This window comes from Pongo abelii, chromosome 7 (assembly GCF_028885655.2).
Source record: "Pongo abelii isolate AG06213 chromosome 7, NHGRI_mPonAbe1-v2.0_pri, whole genome shotgun sequence".
In the NCBI taxonomy this organism is placed as follows: domain Eukaryota; kingdom Metazoa; phylum Chordata; class Mammalia; order Primates; family Hominidae; genus Pongo; species Pongo abelii.
In genome coordinates this window covers 70,675,789-70,697,440 of record NC_071992.2, presented here as the reverse complement: position 1 = coordinate 70,697,440, position 21,652 = coordinate 70,675,789, and the positions used below count along the sequence as shown (strand labels likewise).

At 45.5% G+C, this 21,652-nt stretch overlaps 1 protein-coding gene and 1 long non-coding RNA gene across 3 annotated transcripts in view; both read right to left on the bottom strand.

Moving 5' to 3' along the window:
- Positions 1-21,652, bottom strand: part of LYN (LYN proto-oncogene, Src family tyrosine kinase) — a 133,070-nt gene that overhangs the window by 19,937 nt on the left and 91,481 nt on the right. The window lies entirely within an intron of this gene.
- LOC134761929 (uncharacterized) lies at positions 1,095-21,650 on the bottom strand. Its single transcript, XR_010141113.1, has 2 exons — positions 15,450-21,650; positions 1,095-9,713 (listed from the first exon to the last, which is right to left on the bottom strand). It is a non-coding gene; the product is annotated as an uncharacterized LOC134761929 (long non-coding RNA).

Sequence of the window (21,652 nt, the reverse complement as noted above, 5' to 3'; positions counted from 1 at the left end):
ATAAGTCAGGGCTTTGAGGCAGCTAGAGGCACAAGTGGACCAGAGAAAGAGAGAAGTAAGGTCTTACCCAACGTTCTGACCCCAAAGGGGCAAGACTTTCTCCCCCACTGCTGGTGTGAAACAGGAAGTGTCAACCCTTCAACAGAGATACCCTTGGGGCCACAGCAGGTGAGAAAAGGTGCCACTTCCTCCAGGTGGAGGCAACCCAGCTGTCAGGGCTGGTGGTGGAGTGGGATCAGGGATAGACCTCAGACCCCGAGCAGCATCTCAGAGGCCACTGTGGACACAGCTGCTTAAGTTGACATGGTAGTGCTGCCGGCGTGTCTCTATTTGTTGGTATATTCACATCTCTAGTACGATTTTACACTCACAGACACCCTTATATAGGCACACACTTATGCTGGGCAGGGTGGGGACAGAATACAAAATTTAAAGTCCTATTTACTTTGCAAATAAGTTTTTCCCCAGGGTATGAGGTTTAAAATATGTAAACCAAAATTAAAATTCTAAGCCTCTTAACCAACTGGGTAGAACCTCCCTTTGGCCCAGGGGATTTCAAAGAAACCTGAAAAACTAGTTCAGGCCATGATGAGAAGGGGGAATTGGACATGACTCATTATGCCCTTCTCCCTTTTGGAGTGTAGACACCAATGACCAGCATTTACATTAAAATAGAGATCCTGAGACTGATAAACAGACTCTTTGTAGCAATAAGATACCAAATTCCAACCAGACTTTAGTATAACATCGCATGACAGATAACAGATTCTAAAGAAGATCAAAGTATTTTACCTTAAAATATATTTCTTTAACAAATTTTGAAACGGCCCTGCAAAGCCATCTCTTATGGGGGAAATTTATATTCTGTAGAGAATCCCATTCCCTTTCCAGGTCTTTTCCTGATCCAGGAGAGATTTAACAGACACCTTTTAAGGTCCCATAAGAGACATTCACATCTGTTCTCTCTGAGGCCTGCTACCTGAAGTCTTCATCTACATAATAAGAACCTTTGCTTCTACAACCACCACTTCCCATACCTTAACTCAAGCTTACTACAACTCTTCAGACAAAGCTTAACTCCTTCAACCAATGGCCAATCAGGACTTTTTTTTTTTTTTTTTTTTTTTTGGAGGCAGAGTCTCGCTCTGTCATCCAGGCTGGAATGCAGTGGCATAGTCTTAGCTCACTGCAACCTCCACCTCCTGGGTTCAAGCGATTCTCCTGCCTCAGTCTCCTGAGTAGCTGGGACTACAGGTGCTCGCCACCATGCCTGGCTAATTTTTATATTTTTAGTAGAGACAGTGTTTTGCCATGTTGGCCAGGCTGGTCTCAAACTCCTGACCTCAGGTGATCCACCCACTTCGGCCTCCCAAAGTACTGGGATTACAGGCATGAGCCACTGTGCCTGGCCAATCAAGAAATTTTTGAATCCACCTATGGCCTGGAAGCCTTCCCTCTCAGCTTCAAGACATCCCGCCTCCCTGGGCTGAACCAATGTACACCTTATGTGTACTGATTTATGTCTTTGCCTATAACTTCTGTCTCCCTAAAATGTGTAAGACCAAGCTGTATCCCAGCCACCTTGGACACATGTTCCCAGGATCTCCGGTGGCTGTGTCATGAGCCATGGTCCTCAACCTTGGCAAAATAAACCTCTAAATTGATTGAGACCTGTCTCAGATGGTTTTTGGTTTGGTTAAATTAGACCAAAGTTTTAGAAAACATTTGAGTGGAATGCACTCATTTAAATTCCCTCTCCTCTAACAATGTTAAAGTAGAAAGTCCAAGTTGCTATTTCCTGAATGGGGAGTGCCCATGTGAGTAGGCTCAGCAAGCCCTATCCACATGCACCTGCCTGGACCTTCTCGAGGAAAGGCAACTGGGCTCTCCCTCATGAGGGACTGCGGTTTTGTGTCATCAAACACATCCACTGAGAAGTGGGTTGCCTATGACCACACCAGAGATGGGAAATTCCTAACCACCAAGGCCCTAGGTAATATATCAGATGGACTTCTTTTATGCGGGTTTGATGGAGAGGGCAATCTCAATTATGTTTTACAAATCCAAGCAGAGCTCAAATAATGCCCCTGCCTAGTAGCTTCCTAGTGATGACCATCCAGGTTACTCATCTTTTCCCGCTTTTCTGAAAGGCCCAATGAGAAGTCTGTCAACCCCAGCACCCCACACAGTGAAACTGGCTTCCAGCAAGCTCTCTCCCACACGAGGCGCAGGTTCTGAGCCATCATCAGCCTTGCTGGGCATGTGCCCTGTGGACCGTTTTCTCAGCACACATACCCGGCTGCTACCACCAGAGAACATGAGCAATGCTTTGGACAAATAATGAAGTGTTGTGTGGATGACCTCACTCTGGAAATCTTGCTTTAGTGCTCTTCTGTTCATCCTAATTACTATTGCTTTTTGAGAAATTGGCAAAGACAAGCAAGGCTATCTTGCTCGGTGAGTTTTTTGTTTTTTGGGTTTTTTTTTTTTTTCACTTTAATGAGAAGAACCCCCATCTCTGTCAGATGACTGAGGGAAAAAAGGGATCAAAGGAACCTCACTGAGGGGCTGAATGTGATCTCTCAAGCAAAGCTAAAAACTACCCCAGGAAATTCCAGCCTAAATGAGAAACTGGAACTGAAAACGCAACCTGTCTTAGAATTGGCTGCTTGGAAAACATTTGTCATCTAGACAAGCAGTAAGAAAAATTAAATGAGAAACCTGTCAAAAAGTAGGAAAAATGAAGATCTGATTTTCCTGGTGCTTTACCTGTTTTAGTAGGCACTGTTTACCTTACTCTCTAAGGATGTATTGTCTTCCTATGCTTGAGAAAAAGAAGAATTCACATAATTAATGATGTTCAAAAGCCCTAGGATGCCTATAAAATAACAATATTAATAAGTTGGAACTGAAAAATAAGTAGAAATTGAGTAAAACCTACAGTCTCTCTAAAGGATTTTTTTATAACAGGAAGCCCCTGGAGTCAATCCCAAACTGACCTAAAAAGACCATTTAATGATAACAAAAAAATAGGATGTAAACACACACACACACACACACACACACACACACCAGGGAGTTTGCAAAAAGAAAGTTTAAGAACTCAACTTGTCTGTACTGCAAATATGACAGCATTTGTTTTATACCTCTCAACAGTTGTCACAGAAACACTTTTCTACTTGTTAATATTCATTGATTCCCCAACACTAGATTCCTCTAATCTTCAATCCATAATTTGGATGGAGGAAAAGGATGGAACAGAGAGCTCATGCATTCTTGTTTGTACTCTACTTTTTGGGGATCAAAATTTCTTGGAAATTATAATAAATTAATTATAATAATTTTTATAATTTTATAAATTATAATTATAATTTATAAATTATAATTATAATTTTATAAATTTAGCTTTATTTGGTTATCATAATAGTCTCCTTTTCCAAGTATAACTGCTAAGAAATAGTGAAATCTATACTTTGATGATGATGATGATAGCTACCATGTATTAGCTACTACTTGCCGAGGCACTGTGCTAGGCATGTTAGTCGTTAAAACAAGCCCATAAAGTAGGTTATATTCATAGTAATGAGGATGAAGAAGCTGAGTCTTGGAGAGGTTACAATTTCCCTAGAAAGGCCAGGATTCCAACCTGAGTCTGGCTGGTCCAGGCTTAAGAGTCTGTGCTCTTAAGCATTCATCCACACTGGCTCCTTCCTTTAAAAAGAAAGGATTTGAGCCGGCCATGGTGGCTCATGCCTATAATCCCAGCACTTTGGGAGGACGAGGTGGGTGGATCACTTGAGGCTAGGAGTTCGAGACCAGCCTGCCCAATGTGGTGAAACCCTGTCTCCACTAAAATAGAAAACTTAGCTAGGTGTGGTGGCGGGCACCCATAATCCCAGCTATTTGGGAAGCTGAGGCTTGAACCCAGGAGGCGGAGGTTGCAAGACAAGATTGCACCACTGCACTCCAGCCTGGGCAACAGAGTGAGACTCTGTCTCAAAATAAATAAATAAACAGAAAAGATTATTATTATTTTTTTTTTTTGAGATGAAGTCTCACTCTGTAGCCCAAGCTGGAGTGTAGTGCCCGATCTTGGCTCACTGTAACCTCCACCTCTGGGGCTCGAGCAATTCTTGTGCCTCAGCCTCCCCAGTAGCTGGGACCTACTCGCCACCACACTCAGCTAATTTCTTGTATTTTAGTAGAGATGGTGTTTCATCATGTTCCCCAGTGTGGTCTCGAACTCCTGATCTCAGGTGATCCACCTGCCTCAGCCTCCCAAAGTGCTAAAATTACAGGCATGAGCCACCGTGCCTGGCAAGAAAATATTCTTTTTATTCTATTCTAAAAATACAATGCTCACCAAGTTGGCAGTGGAAAAAAAAGAGGCAAAAAGAAAAAAGAAAGTCAGATAATTTAAAAAGTGGTCAACTTAGGCCGAATGTGGCGGCTCCCACCTGTAATCCCAATGCTTTGTGAGGACAAGCAGGAAGGATCACTTGAGTTCAGAACACCCTGGACAACGTAACAAGACCCTATCTCTACAAAAAATTAAAAATTAGCCGGGTGTAGTGGCACATGATTGTGGTCCCAGCTACCTGGGAAGCTGAGGCAGGAGGATCGCTTGAGCCTAGAAGTTTGAGGCTGCAGTGAGGTATGATCACATCACTGCTCTCTAGCCTAGGACAACAGAAAGAGATCCTGTCTCTAAAATAATAATAATCATAATAAACAGTCAAGTTAAAGCTTGCAGTCTGTTAGACTACCTTCATAGCTCAAAGATGAGGCAGTGTTTGGCATATCTAAGCTTAGGGCTGGTGGAGATTTCTGTGACTGCTCAAAATCTAGTCAATCCATCAGCATGCAAGGACCTGCAATGCCTTAGGGAGAGATGATTTTCAAAATGACAGCTTCACCAAATACCCATATTTAAATCATTAAGTGTCCATGAAACAGAATTACCTTCTTTAGAAAACAGGAAGAAAAGTTTGTCAATGAATATCCGTTTACTTTCTCTTGCAAAAACTCACTGAACTATGTCATTGGGATAGATATTTCAAAACTCACTGTACTGCCCCAAAGATGGATATTATCAAAACCCAGAAAATAACAAGTGTTAATGAGGATGTGGAGAAACTGGAAATCTCACACACTGCTGGCAGGAATGTAAAGGGATATAGCTGCTATTTGTAATGTCACTAGGATGCTATGCCATGACTACTCCCTTAGTATATACATAAGGTAGGGTTTTTTTTTTTTTGTGGGGGGGGATTCTGGTGGGTTTTTTTTTGAGACAGGGTCTCACTCTGATGCCCAGGACAGAGAGCAGTGGCAGGATCACAGCTCACTGCAGCCTCAACCTACAGGACTTAAACAATCCTCCTACCTCAGCCTCCTGAGTAACCGGGACCACAGGTGCTCACTGCCACACCCAGCTAGTTTTGTTTATTTTTTTGTAGAGATGAGGTCTCACTATATTGCCCAGGCAGGTCTCGAACTCCTGGGTTCAACTGATCCTCCTGCCTCAGCCTCCCAAAATGTTGGGATTACAGACATGAGCCACTGAACCTGGTCACCCTTAGTATATTAAAAAACTGAAGGTCAAGGTATCTCCATTAGCTTATGAGAACTGACATTCTCCCTTCTATCCAACCACACACAGTCCTGCCTATATGCCACAAGCCCCACCCAGTTGCAGGTCCACTAAACAGTCCTTGCCTGCAGAGTTTACTCTTTGATGGGGGAAGACAGAAAATAATAATTCAGCACATGAATATATACCATGTCAGATAGCTGAGAAGAAGAAAATACATAGCTGGCAGCTGTGCTATATTTCAACTAAGACAAAATACCTTAAAGAACTTGATGTGTTATTCTGAAAAGAATTCCTGTACAAAGACAGTGCCTGGGCTCCGAAAACAATCCCTGACTTATTTGTCCTGTGACAAACTTAAAGGAAATCTGTAACAAGATCTAACAAATTCCAAATATACCTGAAACAGATTTGCTATCCTCTTTATTTATATTTCAACCCCTTTGAAGTGCGTTTTCAAAATACCGTGTGTTTGCGAGGGAAGCCTGTGATGTCTGCTCTCTGTGGCTGCTCCTGCATTTTCCTTTTCCTAAGGATGTGGGGGCAAGAGCAGGTGGGTGTGGCTGCAAGGGCTGAAGCTGAGGAAGAAGCAAGGTCAAGCATTTTGCCCACCAGGTAGGATTTGTCCATGCCTAGTGATTTGGGCAAACAATTACTGGGCTTCACTCACTTAGAGCAGTGAGAGAAGTACAGTTCCTCCCCAGCAATGCAGCTTTCTAATGGGGAAAAGCAGCATTCCCTTGCAAGATGCATGACCTAGAAAAAGGATCACTTGCTCGGTTCAGTAACTTCTCAATGGCAGTGTTTCCCGACTATTGAAGCCCACAGGACCCCTGCGGCTTATTCGGGGCCCTAGTCCTTAATGACTGCTAACAGGGAGAGGGACCTACCTAGACACCTGCAGATTTTAAACAAGAATCCAAGGTGAGTTTAATGATAAGCATATGAAACCCTGAAACATAGATTTCCAAACAAATAAGACAATAAAAAATGTATGAAAAGGAGTAACTTCTGAAAGCAAATCCACATCATGACTGACACACACTGCAGGCAAATGGCCTTACGGGGGCTTCCCCCTGCATTCCGAGTGAGGCCAAGAAGAACTGGAGGGCTGAGAGTGAGGGGGTTATCTGATTTATGCCTCAAAACATTGCTCTGACTGCTGTGTGACCACTGGGCTAGGGGGAGCCACAGCTGAGCACAGGAGTAGAGAGCCAGCTCCTAGATTACTCACTTTGAGTGTGTATTCAAGTTGGGTCAGAGTGACCACGTGCAGGACTTAGGAAGGTGAATCTACTTTGAGGGCAGAAACCCAGACTTGCTGAGGAATTGGATATACAATGTAAAAGGAAGAGGGTCAAGAATGACTTTGAGTGTTGGGACCTGACATCTCCAAGGACAGAGCTGCCATCAACAAAAGGGAGAAGATGGCAGCTGGCACAGGTTTTGGAAAAGGGGGTAATAGGCACTAAGTTGGGGTGCATTGAGTTTGACATGCCCAACACACATCTTTGGGCAGATGCTGAGCCAGCAGGAGCTCACGGGAGCAGTTTGGGCTGAGCTAGAAGCTTCGGAGTGGCCGGAGTCTAGACAGCTGTGCTGGAATAACTAATGTCCCCCCAAAACTCACGACCACCTGGAACCTCAGAATGTGGCCTTACTTGGAAATAGAGTCTTTCCAGATTTAATTAAGGATCTCAAAATGAAATCCCACCCTGGATTTAGGGTGGGCCCTAAATCCAACCACTGGTATGTTTATGAAAGAATGGCAGAGGAAGGTCAGACGTCACAGGAAGACAGAGGTGGGAAGAGGAGCAGTGCGGTCAACAAGACATGGAATGGAACATCGGAGCTGCCAGGAGCTGGAAGAGGTACGGAAGGATTCTTCCCAAGAACCTGGAAGCACAGCCCTGCCTACACCTTCATTCCAGACTTCTGGCCTCCAGGACTGTAGGAAAATACATTTCTGTTGTTTTAAGCGCCCTGACAGCCCCAGGAAATTAATACAATGCTTTCAATGGACTCACTTAGGAGACTTAGTGTGGAGAAAAAATAGGTTGAAAGAGTGAGTTCTGGGACATTGCAAGGTTTAACCACTGGGCAAATGAGGTGCTGGCTGGTGAGGGGGAAGGAAAAGCAGAGAACAGTGTCCCAGAAGCCAAATGAGGAAAACGTGCCATGGGGGAGTGAGACCGACAATAGCAGACCCTGCTGGTGGGCAGCTAGGAAGATGCTGAGAGATGGGTGCCCTTTGGATGTAGTGTCCTGAGGGTCACTGCTGACTTGTGCTGCTGGGGTTGAGGGGTGGGAGATTCAAGAGAGGGTGGGTGGGGAAGAACTGGGGGAAACTGAGCATAGTTCCTAAAACACTTCTGTTGTCAGGGGGAGGAGACACCTGGAGGCTGAGGTAGCTGGAGAGGGATGTAGGGGAAAGTGAACGCTTTTACTTTGATTCCTATGGAAAGTGCAGAAGTGAGGGAAAATGCTAATGCGGAATTTCTAGAACAATGTCTTGAAACAGCAAGAGAGCACAGGACCCGATGCACATCAGGGCTCTTGGCTGGCAGCTTCTCTTGTCTCAGGGAAAGAGACAGCAGGGAATCCACAGAGAGAGAGGCAAGTAGGGGAAGGTTTGAGGGCAGAGAAAGGGAAGGTGGGGCATTGTTTCTAGCAGGCAGTGAGAGGGAGCGGACTGGGCACATGTCTGGGTTCATGAGGCTCCTCAGGCTGGTGCTCTTGAACTGGAAATGCAGAAAGCTGCTAGGCACCTCAATGCAGGTCACAGCTGTTGTGTGGACGTGGGGGCAAAATAGGTGAAGGGTCGGACTTCCATAGGGCTGGGATTTTACCAGGTGCATGTGACATGGGGGAGGGGCAATGAGTGTCTCCAAGCTAGGGGAGGAGAGAAGAGAAGCAGGAGTGGAGGGGAGGTAGGGACGGGCAGGTTCAAGGGACGGGAAGTGCTGGCGACAGGCTGAGGCTGTAGGGGCTGGAGCGGCTGTAGGAGGGTGAGTGGACAGAAGGGAGGCGATGGCTGAAGTGGAAACAATCAAATGAAGCAAAGGGCAGTGGAATTGGTCAGCCCGCGGAGCGGCTCGAGGGGAGAGGACAGGGTCTTGGAGGAGAGGAAGTCAAGACACAGAGAAGCCAGCATTTGAAGGTGGGGATGGCTACAAATGATGGAATGATGACAGGGCTGTGCTGGGAACAGCAAGCCAGCCGGAGCTAAGCACAGCAAGGAGGAGTGTTCGGGGATCTGAGGACCACAGCAGTGAGGTGAGTCAGACTGGCACAGTCTGATGGCATGGACTCCAAAGCTGGGGGTCCTGGGTGGGGGAGGTAGAAGGTCTGGAAATGGTAAAGAAGATCAAGCAGTACAGTTCCTTGTAATGCATCAAAAATACCTCAGCACACCATTGGTTCCATTGACAATACTACAGGTTGAACATACCTAATCCAAAAACCCAAAATCCATATTGCTCCAAGATTCAAAACTTTTTGAAATGGTTAATCAGTAAGTATAATGCAAATATTCCAAAATCTGAGGATTAAAAAAAAAAAAACCCAAATCTGAAGCACTTCTGGACCTAAGCATTTTGAATAAGAGATACTCAACCTGAAGTATAAATGTAATTTTAATAATCATGCAAGTAGTTGGCTCTGTAACATATAACATTGCCAGATAATGATGTTACAGACACTGGGGGCTCTGGGTGGAAAATGAACAAGAGCTGGAAATCCTGACTTTGTTAAGAATCTGCCAGCCCATCACCGTGGGAACTCTAGCATCAACCTCTGCCAACAGGTGCTGAGAAAGGGCTCTGTTCAGTGCCCAGGGAGAGGCCACAAGAGGCCCTCCATGACACTGGGGGAGGACAAACCTGTTCAGTTGTGGGGTTTTTTCCCTCCAAATTAAGCAGAATGCATCTGCCATTGGCTTCAATGTCAAATACTTCATTTATAATTTCTCATTCCTCCTGGTGTTCTTTATGCCACAAGGAATGCGAAACAAAGTGGCACTTTGTTTTTCCCACAGGCCCAGATACTTGTATTCTACTTTCTTCTTCTTTTCTCACTTTTATTTCAACCAATGAAGTAAGTTTTGTTCAGGAAAGTAAACCTATAGTTAGGGGAAGGGGAAGAAGAAAATACTTTATGGTTAAATACACCTGAATAATGACTCAGAAAACCTTTTCAAAAGCATGTGTTCTGGCCGGGCACAGTGGCTCACACCTATAATCCCAGCACTTTGGGAGGCCGAGGTGGGAGGACTGCTTGAACTCAGGAGTTCAAGACCAGCCTAAACAACAGAGTGAGACCCTATCTCTATATTAAAAATTTTTTTTTAAACACACAAAAAATACGTTCTTCTAGTTACTCATTCAGAGCTGTATGAAGCAGAGAAAAAGAATTTATTGTTTTAAACGGAATATAGTCAATCCCCATTTTAAGTGGCCAATATAGTCATCCAACAAGCATTTTTGAGCATCTACTATATACAAGGCACTGCACCAAGTGCTGGGGATAAAAAGGTAAAGAAGAACTTATCAAAAAATTCAAATTGCAGTACATGCTATGGAAGAAATGGGCAGGGGCCGAGACTGAGGAGAATGGAGTAAGCAGGAGTTGGGATGGAACTGCTTCAGAAGGAAGGTTAGGGAAGGCGTCTGTTGATAAGAGGTGTGGTGTGGCTCAGAACAAAGGGTGGGAGCTTCCAGGAAGTAGGCTCTGGAGAGGCACTGGGATAGGGAAGAGCGCGGTGGGCTCAGTGCTGAGGAATCAGTCATATGCACAGGTGTTGGGAGTCTCTCTGGGTGTGGTGGGAACTCACTGAATGGAGCTGAGCAGGAATGCAAAACCATCCAGTCTGTAAGATTCACAGAGACCGAGAACAGCATGGGGGTGGCCAGGGGCTAGCAAGCGGCCACGGGGAGCTGGCATTGAGTGGGCACAGAGTTTCCGTCTGGGAAGATGAAAGAGTTCTGCAGGTGGATGTTGGTGATGGTTTCACAACAGTGTGAATGTTCTTACTGCCAACAACCGTAAACTTAGACATGGTTAAAATGGTGTAATTTGTGTTTATTTTACCACCACAATTTTAAAGAGGCAAAAATTTTAAAACCATCCAATTGTCCCTGCCTACTTTGTGGAGCCTGGAAAGAGGGTAGCCAAAGAGACAGGAGGGAGGCTCATTAGGAGCAGGGCTGCCTGGGAAGACACATGGGCACCCTTCTGTTAAAAGCTATTGTTCATCCAAAATCCAAATTTGACTGTATACCTTGAATTTCTTCTGTTTGCCAAACTGGACAACGCCAGTTAAGAAGCAACTGTGGGGCACGATGGTGTGTGCCTGTAATCCCAGCTACTTGGGAGGCTGAGGTGGGAGGACAGCTTGAGCCCAGGAGCTCTGGGCTGCAGTTTGCTATGCCCATCCGGTGTCTGCACTAAGTTCGGAATCAATATGGTGACTCCTGGGAGCGGAGGACCTCTAGGTTGGTTAAGAAGGGGTGAACCAGCCCAGGTCAGAAGCGGAGCAGGTCAAAACTCCTGTGCTTAGGAGTAGTGGCATCATGCCTGTGAATAGCCACTGCACTCCAGCCTGGATAAAATAGCAAGACCCCATCTCAAAAAGGACAAAAAAAAAGCAGCAACTGCAATAGTGCAGATGAGAGACAATGGTGACCTGGAGGAGGGAGATCTATTTTGGAAGAAGAAATGAGAGGACTTGCTTATGAGTGAGGAGGGCTGGGCAGACCATTGGCTGAGAAAGCCATGGCTCAGGGGGATCCTGTGTGGCCACCTCCCGGGGACTGTGGCCTGCCTAGGTGGAATGCCGCCTGTGCACATGGGCTCTGAGCCCTCCTGGGGCAGGGCCTCTGGAGGGCTGTCAGCTGCAGGCCTCATCTCCAAGGAACAGGTCTTGCTGTGGGGAGGGGAAGAGGCCAGGAGGCAGCAACTATGGCAGGAGCTCGGTTGGGGTCTTCCGCACCAGGGTGGGCGGCCCTCTGGCAGCCCCGGAGATGCTGTGGCATCCCTCTGAGCCTTGGGCAGGGTGTCAGGCTGCTGCTTGGCAGAGAGGAGCTGCCTTAGAAACCATACCAAGGAGCCCAGACACACCATTTCCTGGGGTGACGCTGAATCAGGGTGAGATCTGCAGAGCTGTGCTGGGTGGAGGCCTGAGATTGGAACCTCAGTGAAACCTGGGGAAACGCATTCCAGGCACCAAACTGACCTCAGAATACACATTTAAGTCAAACCGGTCTTAAATGGGGGAAAGGGCTACTTTTGGTGACTCAATTTTTAGATGCTTCTCACTGTGTTTCACAAAGCCCCACGAGCTGCAGAGCTACAGACACAAATGCATAGCTACAGCACGTGCTCCGAGGGTAGGCGAAGAATGCTGTGTTTCTACAGAAGTCTACAGAACCATATATTTTTAAAAACCAATAATTTAAGTTCCTCTCTCAGTAATTTTATTTCATTTTATTCCATCACAGAAGAAAACCACTTTAAAAAACAAGAATGAGGCTAGGCACGGTGGTTCACGCCTGTAATCCCAGCACTTTGGGAGGCTGAGGCGGGTGGATCACCTGAGGTTGGGAGTTCAGGACCAGCTTGGCCAACATGCTGAAACCCAATTCTACTAATAATACAAAAATTAGCTGGGCGTGGTGGCACACGCTTGTAATCCCAGCTACTCGGGAGGCTGAAGCAGGAGAATTGCTTGAGCCCGGGAGGCGGAGGTTGCGGTGAGCCGAGATCTCGCCATTGCACTCCACCCTGGGTGACAAGAGCGAAACTCCATCTCAAAAAAAAAAAAAAAAGAATGAGAAGTGCATGGTTCCATTTAAGTACAAAGAGAAATCACAGTTTTTTCAAGAGTGAGACGTGCTGAGCAGTCAGGGAGGCATGGAGAGAAAAGCGGCAGCAGAGGAGAAAGAAAAAGGAAGAGGAGTCAGCCAGGGCTAGGCAGGAGCCTGTGCAGGCAGAGAACAGGGTTCTAGGAATCAGGAAGAGGGAGAGAGGCCGAGGGCTTGGCTTCCACCCAAACCATGTCACTGAGAAGGGTCCAGCCAGGTTCTCAAAGACTTCCCTGTCGCAAAGTACCGTGGCAGTTTCCCTGCTCTCTGACTGCATGTCAGAACTCCCTGTCACCTGCGCTGCAACCCCACCTCCTCCTTACGGGCCACTGTGCTTCTGGTGTCCCCAGCCTGCTCTCTGACTTGTCCCTCTCAGCCCTTTCTTTGAGGTCTGTCTGGGGCTGTCCTCTGCCCCTTCCCATACTCTCTAGCGGACCTCATCCAACCCCTATTTATATGACTGTCTGCGGCGCCAGCCTCCTTGAAGCCTCTAGCCCCAGACCCCTATACTAAAATGCCTGTCCACGCTAGCTGCCCACTCTAGCTGATGTTTCATGGCACTTCAAACCCAGTACGGCAAAACTAATTTCATCAGCCACCTCAACCCCGTGCCCGCAATGGCGGTCCTCAGCTGCCCCATGCACATTCCTTCTCTATTTCTATGTGCCTGTGATAGGGAACACTGACCTCGCTCAGGCCCGTCCTCCCTACCTCATCCCTGGACTCTAGCTTTCACCCCTTCTAATCATTTTTGTATATGGTGGCTGGGGCAACTTTTAAAGCACAGGTCTCATCCTATCACATTCCTGCTGAAATGCTCAGTCGATCCCTATTATCCCCAGGCAACCCACCTCAGTTTCATAACTCAGGCCTCACACCTGCTTCAGGGACAGCACCAGGAAAGCCTCTTGGTTGAGAGGTTTAATTATCTCCAGACTTGGGCTGAACTCCTTCAGGTGCTTCTTGGCTTTAGTGAGGGGTTGGGGAGAGGGCCTGAGAATCTAGCTCTGAATTGAAAAAGCTCAGAATAAGTCCTGTCCGTTTCAGAGTGTACCCTTTAGAGACGAGCTCTGTTTGCTTTTGTTTTGTTTTTTTAGAGGCAAGGTCTTGCTCTGTCACCTAGGCTGGAGGGCAGTGGGTGTAATCAAGTGAGTTGAGCTCACTTGAGCCTCAACTTCTCGGGTTCGATCGATCCTCTCGTCTCAGCCTCCTGAGTAGCTGGGATTACAGGCATGACCATCAGGCCTGGCTAATTTTTTTTTTTTTTTTTTTTTTTTTTTGGTAGAGATAGGAGTCTCACTGTGTTGCCCAGGCTGGGCTCAAACTCCCAGCCTCAGGCAACCCTCCCACTTCAGCCTCCCAAAGAGCTGGGATTACAGGCATCAGCCACTGTGCCTGATAGAGACGAGCTCTGGGCTAGAACCCAAACTCTCCCATTCCTTTTCCATCCCACCCTTCCTGGTCTCAGTTTTAAAAAACAAAACGAAAACAGCAACAAAAACAGTAATAAAACAAAATGTTAGGAGCATGAAAAGCTGAGAACTCTGTGATTCTCCAATAGTCAAAACAGACCAATTTCTATAAAGAACACCTTGGTGTTTCGGGGAAGAACAGAGGTAACACGAATACATATTACAGTAAATACAAAAAGCATCCACTAATGACTAAAAGGCCTACTTTGACTAAAAGGGTAAAACTATAAGTCCTGTTGAAACTATTTGCTGAGTATAAGCATTTTTATTTTGTACAGATACATTTTTTAAACCAGAGTTATCTACAAAACAGTTTAGTCTTCCACAACTGAGAATGAACCGGTCTAGTTTTTTTTGTTTTGTTTTGTTTTGTTTTGTTTGGGACGGAGTCTTGCTCTTGTTGCCCAGGCTGGAGTGCAGTGGCACGATCTTGGCTCACTGCAATCTCCGCCTTCTGGGTTCAAGTGATTCTCCTGCCTAAGCCTCCTGAGTAGCTGAGATTACAGGCACACACCACCATGCCCGGCTAACTTTTGTATTTTTAGTAGAGACAGTGTTTCACCATGTTGGCCAGGCTGGTCTCAAACTCCTGACCTCAGGTGATCCACCCACCTCGGCCTCCCAAAGTGCTGGGATTACAGCCATGAGCCACTGTGCTCGGCCTAGTTTCCTTAATGTCCATATCTCTCAGAGTGCCCCCTAAGCTATTCTCTCCATATACCCCCACTTGCATCCCCGTGTACTCCTTTTCTGTGCCTTTATGCACCAGGTTCCTACAACTGAAGACCCATCCCTGCAGCCACACCCCTTCCCAAGCTAGCAGGGCTAATCCTGGCTCTCAGGACCACCTCCTCCAGGAAGCCCACCTTCCACCTGCTAGCCCACCCTACTACACTCCATCCTCCTCCATGTACTCTGAAAGTAGCATGCGGTGCCCACTCTGACAGCCCTTGCCATATCCCAGGGCTGTACTCTGTCTTTGCCTGCAACTCACCTGCCCCCTACTCCATGCCATGTGCCCTTTGCTCATCCCTCCTGACACAGTGCCTGGCTGTGCTCAGGATAGCTGTGTGGCTGAAAGGGAGGGGGCCACACCAAGAGGGTGAGGGGGCTCAGGGAGAGCAAGCCAAGTGCTGGAGACAAAGGTCAGCTGGAATTTACTCTCCACTGCTCTCTTCAAAATGCTTTCTTGCTTTCTTTCTTTCCTTCCTTCTTTTTTTTTTGAGATGGAGTCTTGCTCTGTCACTTAGGCTGGAGTGTAGTGGTGTGATCTTGGCTCACTGCAACCTCTGCCTCCTGGGCTCAAGTGATTCTCCTACCTCAGCCTTCGGAGAGCTGGGATTACAGGCACGGACCACCAAGCCCGGCTAATTTCAAACTGCTTTCATCTCCACTTTTCAACTGTGACCAGCTGGTGATAAACTCTGCCCACTCCTAAACCACTTCAGTTGAATTCTAGCCCTGCAAGCTTCCATGATAAGTACCCAAAGAGAATAGTATTTTGTGACTTACGGTAGCACTCACCAGAAATCACCACCCCTGGTCAAAATAACATTAAGATAAGAGACAGATCTTGCCTGCAGGCCAAAAGCGCCACCACCTCCGCCATACACTAACCCAAAGCTTCCCAATCAAATTTAAAGCAAAAATAAATTCTGCCTTATTTGCTATTTTAACAGCCAGTCATGATTCCTCTTGCTTAAATATGCAAAACAGCCCCATCCCCCCTTACCAAAAAAAAAAAAAGAGTTCCTGTTTTATACTATTTTTAAATGACAGTTTCCTATTCCTTTGGCTTTTTCAGAAGGAAACTGCATATGATCCACTTTTGCAATTCTGACAGTAACTAGTTTCATTTGTCCATTTTCTAAGTTTTCATGGTCAAAGTTTAAGCTGAAAACATAGCACTCATTACTCAAAAAAGATAAATAGAGCATTTAAGTGCCCAACATGTAGGTACTGCATTAAAGTGATATATTTGTGTTCCTTTATTTAGAGCAATGTTAAAGTCTTATATCAATGTCATCTGTATAGCCTCAGAATCATTAGTTGCAACTTTTGGTGACGATTCACATAGATAGTCTAAATAGAAGGAGATGTCCCTAGTCATGGAATATTAGAGCTGAGGCTGTGGGAAACCCAACTTGTGCCTCCCATCTCACAGACGAGGACACTGGTGCCCACCAAGTGATTTTCCCCATGCAGAAGCAGGTTTTCTGGTTCTTGGCTCAGTGATTTCTCCATCATTAGCATCATCTAGGGCAACATTTCTCAAATTCTGAGAAAGAGCTAACCACCAGCTGTGTTAACATTTGTATACTGAGAAAGCTGAGGTTTCCAAGCATCAGCTCCAGCAATGCCCACTCAGGGACCATCACATTCTGACCACTATGTGGCTCCTGTATCCAGAGCGGCACCCGGCTCAGATTCCTCTATGAAATTCCTGAATGCTTTCTTCAGTGCTGGCTGTTTCTCTCTCTAAGGAGCCTCTTGTGCTTGAAAGAGTGATTGGGAATGTGTAGGCCTCAGTTAGAGTCATGTATGAGAATTTCCATGTGGAGGGGAGATTATATATGGAGTGGGGAGTGGATCTGGCCTCCTGGTTAAACCACAAACCATGTCAATCACCTGCGGCTTCCACTTGCCACCATGTCTGACTCGACATCTCAATGCAACTCTCCCTCCAGCTTAAGTGAACTAAACATGAGGACACTATCAATCAAAGGTTATTACTAATCAAGGATTTGAAGATAAAGCAGTTGATTCACTGGGATAATAGCCTTGAGGTGGAATATGAGTGTCTAACACATCTCTTACGTTCCAGACAAAGAGACAGAAGAAGAGACCCACTTTGGATGATATTGGCAAATATTCTAGAAACTTCCCAAGAACTTCCCTCTCTAGACCCTTCAATCCTGATTTACCACCAACAAACTGGTGAGTTTCAACCAAGAGATATTACAAGGGATTCCCAATCTATAGACTGTTTTCTCACTCAGTAGCTACAACTATGAGGGTGTGCTCAGAAAGCTCTGCTGTTAAAAGGCCCTCCTACTCAAAAAGGTCAAGAACTTCCTAGATAGAGTTTTCCTACCTTCCTCATTTTACCAATTTCCACCTTAAAATGTGGCTTTAAATTTAATACTGGGGGTAAAATATACCTTGAGCATAACCTCCATCTTGGCAATAAAGACTTTTGAAGTAGAAAAAGCTAAAGAAAACATTAATTTTGATGGTCAAAATCCATAACGGGGAAAATGCATATCACAGTAGTGTTGAGTGCAAAATGACCAAAGCAGCAACTGTAACCATGAGACAACAGCAGGCTGCAGAGGAAAGAATCAGTTATCTTGAGTCAGAAGTCCCTGGATCAAGTCCCAGCAATTCCGCATACTAGCTCGGTAACCTTGGCCAAGTCCAAGTTCACCTCGTTATCTGTAAGAGGTATAAACAACAAAATATATGCTTTCAAGGCTGTTGGGCTCAAATTAGATAATGGAGGTAGAAGTGCTGTATCAACCAGAAGAAGCTAAAATAAATGTTACTTGTTGTCATGATAATAACAACAACTCTGATTTTGCAAGTTTTTTGTTTTGCTTTGTTTTGTTTTAAAGAGAGAGATTCTTGCCACGTTGTCCAGGCTGGTCCTGAACTTCTGGCCTCAAGCAATCCTCCCGTTTCAGCCTCCCAAGTAGCTGAGACAATAGGTGCATGCCACTTTGTTTGGCTTGATTTTGCAGTTTTTACTGACATTTAACTCACAAACAATTGTTTCATTTTTAGTAATTTTTGTACTTCAGAGATACCGCCACCAAAGAGTAATAAATGCTTTGATTCACTTGGTCTGAATTACAAGATGATTTATTTGCTCTCCAAACTGCAACTGTAAATTTTTCACTTCTTTTTCCTCTCAGTTTGACATGTCTATGATTCCATCTCAGCTTCTGGTGAAGGAAATTCCCACTGGTTTTAACCCCTTTTCTTTCCAAGCTCATTTTTCTTCTCTGACATAGCCTAAAAGCTGAAAGGGAATTATGCAAAGTCTCTCTGCTCTGAAAGTATCAAACTTCCTTTGCAAAGAGGTATTTTCCTATTTCAGCACAAAAAGCACTAAATTGCTTAATTTAATACAAAGAGAAAAGCAATGGGTAAAGCTGCTGTAGTCAGGATTTCTTGATCTATGTTGAATGGGCTATGGATGGTTGGAGAGTGTGGATTACTACACTTGAGCTCAGACAAGTCTTTCAGAACTCATCCTGAGACAGGAAGTGATGAAATCGGCTCTCACATGAACTGTGAGGCTGTCATGTGCACTTAGCCACTTTCTGTCTCAATGGGCGACAGGGGAATGCGGAGGGGAGAGTAAGGCATGAGGAAGTGGGTAGTGGGGAGCGGCAAGAAGAGGCCAGATACAGATGGCGGGAAAAGTCCCAACTCTGCCCCTCATAGTTTCCCTTGTTCTTCTAGGGCTAGGATTAAGTAAACTGGGTTATTTCTACTCCCAGTGACCAATCTCTCATTGTGAAAATCTGCTGAATTTAACCACCCCTTGTGAACATTCAATTTCCCAACTCTGATGCTATTGACAAGAGTTATGGAAGACAGCAAGTCGCATCATTATCACACAGCCTACTAACTGTTTAGTTAGAGCTAACACAGCAAATGGACTTCTGTAATTCCTCTTCTGCTTTATCCCTAAATGTCCACCCTAAATAGTAAAGTGGGGGGAAAGTATAGAAAAGGTTGGATTATTGAAGTATCTGGGCCCCAGGTATCTCTGTCACCGTGGGGCAGCTTTAATAATAATTCTATTGTCATGTTATTCACTACGGAAAAGTGATAGATTTAATTAGTGGCACACGATAGAGAAGGAAAGGTAAGATAATGCAGAGATGGCCTTCTTGGCACAGACAGACCATTTCAGAAAGGTGTGTGAAGGAGGAGGAGGAGCGCTGGGTAGCAGTGGTCATCAGTGAGGGCATTCCAGGGGGACGAGGGAGCAGGCGCAGTGAGCAGAAAGTGGAAGTGGAAGGTATGGGATTTCAGGCTGAAGCTGAAGCATACAGGCCCTACTCCTTGTTGCCAAGGGTAAGACCCCCTTCTCAAATTATCTGTATTATCATAAGAAAAGCCACAGGTACAAGAAGCAGATAAAGGATGGAGACCAGGTGGTCTCACCAGCGCCACCTTGAGGGAAGGGCTGGGAAAGAGTCTGAGTAAGGTTTGCAGCTTGAGCAAAGATGAACTCAAATGGAGCCAGTGCTTAGTTGTAAGGAAAATGAATTTTGTGCTGAATGAACATACTTAGGGTCCTGCTGGCTGCTGCTCACCTGTGACTCTCCCAGTGACACTGAGCAGTTCATGCACTTGAGCCAGATGTCCTATGGGTTCCACCAAGGGGCCACTGCTAGGAAAGAGACCTTGGACCTGTGAACATGAGTTCACCTGGCACGGGCTGGATTCGGTAAACTGATTGGATGGAGACCACTGGTGCTGGCCTTGATTGCCCCCAGCCCCTCCTGTCACCGAGGGGCTCAGCCCCATCAGTTGACAGGAGAGTCAACTGAAGCCCCCTGGAATCCACAGCACAACAGTCACAGTCAATGTCAGGCTCTGTGGTAACCTTCCTCGTAAGCTATGAAGGTCTAGAAAGTAGCTTCGCCCCCTATTCATTTCTAGGTTAGAAAAATTACTCTTCGAGGTTAGAAAAATTACTTTTCGAGGTAATGGTAGTAATTCACTAAATTAAAGACTCAGCATAGAGGCTTTGACTTGGACCTTAAAAGCTTTGACTATGTCAAGATAAAGTCTTACGAGATAAGCCATGCAAAACCCAATACAAAATACCCATGTGACAAAATAAAGTCATTCTCTGGGTACAATACTACCCAATGTGTGTAATTTCTACCCTAAAGAACTGTGGGTACAGATCAGACCCCCAGCAGATGGAATGGCTGTGACCACTCAGGCCTTCCAGGCCATGTGTCCCGATGTTCCATAGCCCTGTCCAAGTGTGACAAACCTTTGTTACACTCCTCAAGTCTCTTGACCCATGGGGACACCCAAATCACCACCTGAGTAGAGGGCCTCATTGATCCGTGTAAGTATGGCCCAAGTTTATCAGACTTCTGCTTTCTCCATTTCCTGATCTGTTTTCTACATGGGTTCTAGAGCTGTGCCCAAACACACCTATTCCTCTTACTGCAGAGAGGTGGTTTTCAAACTATAGTTCTGGAAACCTTGGAATCCCATGGAGCCTCCCAGGGGCCAGCATAGACTTTGAGGACAGGGCTAAAAAGGCAGGGCTGCTGGGTTCTTTCCTTGCCCCTCTGTTCCACCACAGCAATTATGCTTCTTTCTTATTAGATGTTGGCATTTCAGGGCACACTTGAATTTCCAACTCAGATGAGGAACGTGTTAGGCTTGCCAAGTCCCGGAGGCAGAGAGGATGCCTGAGCAGTGTGACTCACCCATCACACACCTTTACTGGAAGGACGGGCATTGCCCTCCCTTGGGTTTTCCCAGCTTCCACTAGCAGGCTCTGAGGTGCTTGTGTCTGTGCCAAGCATGTGACACAACAACATCTGTGTCTGATGTGACCCTCAACAACATCTCCTTAAAGCAGGAATTACCATTCTGTTTTACAGGCATATAAAGTAGCCTAAAAAGGCAAAGAGCTTCTGAAATGGAAGCGGTATGGCTATCAAGTGGCAGAGCAAGAACACAAACTCCAGTCTCCAGGTGCTGAATGCCAGCTTAGCCCACGATGCTCTATTACAGAACCTGTGTCCAGCCCTACCTTACGTGAGGTGCTTTACCTCTGTACTCATGCATTCCTTGGATCTTGTATTCCCAAGAAGGCCGTAGCAATTTCCTAACTGAAAGAGGTGTGAGGGAAGAAGTGGGAGTGAAAAAGGAAGACTATAGGGACCAGCCTTCCCTAGAACTTCTATAAAGTTCTCTTTTGCTACATACATTGGGCTTCATGAAACCACCCATTGCCAATACTGAGAAACAAGCAAGCAAATTGCTGAACATTACTAATGGACACAATGAAACTAGTAAAAGCCAGCAGCTGGCATCATTCAAGTGTGCATTTCCTTGATATTTTGGGCACATTGCGGGGCTTCTGGATAACTTGCTTCTGCTCTTAAATACACTTCAGGAAACATGTGATTCCAAAGTAAATAAACAGGCAACTCCTAGGCTAGTACTAAAAATAGTACAAATGAATATTTCACAGAATCCTGATGGCACATCCAACAAGAAGGAGTGAGAAGAAGAGGAGCAGGAAAGTGACATAGTTCCTCTGTTTTCAAGAATACAGAGGACTTAAAAGTATCCATACATTCGATCCGTAACTTAAATAAAACATATGCATCATTTAAAAGCATCATTTAAAAAACATAGCATAGAACTGCCTCTCCCAAATGCTGAGAAAGTGATTGATTCAGCTGCACTGTTTCTATGACTTGTGAAATGAACATAAAGAGGTTGACTTGGCTTATAGAAGATGATATCCAGGTCAAAACTCAACACGTGCACACAATCCATGTGAATCTCCTATTACTATCTCCAAGAATTGTATTGTGGAAGGTCTTTTTCTCATAACTGCTGCTGGGAAACATTCAACAGAAATTCCTTCTCCCTGGAACAATAACTCCTTCATGAATTTGACGCAGGGAAGTCTTTGCAAATGCACATGCGCACAGGGCTTTTTGAATATG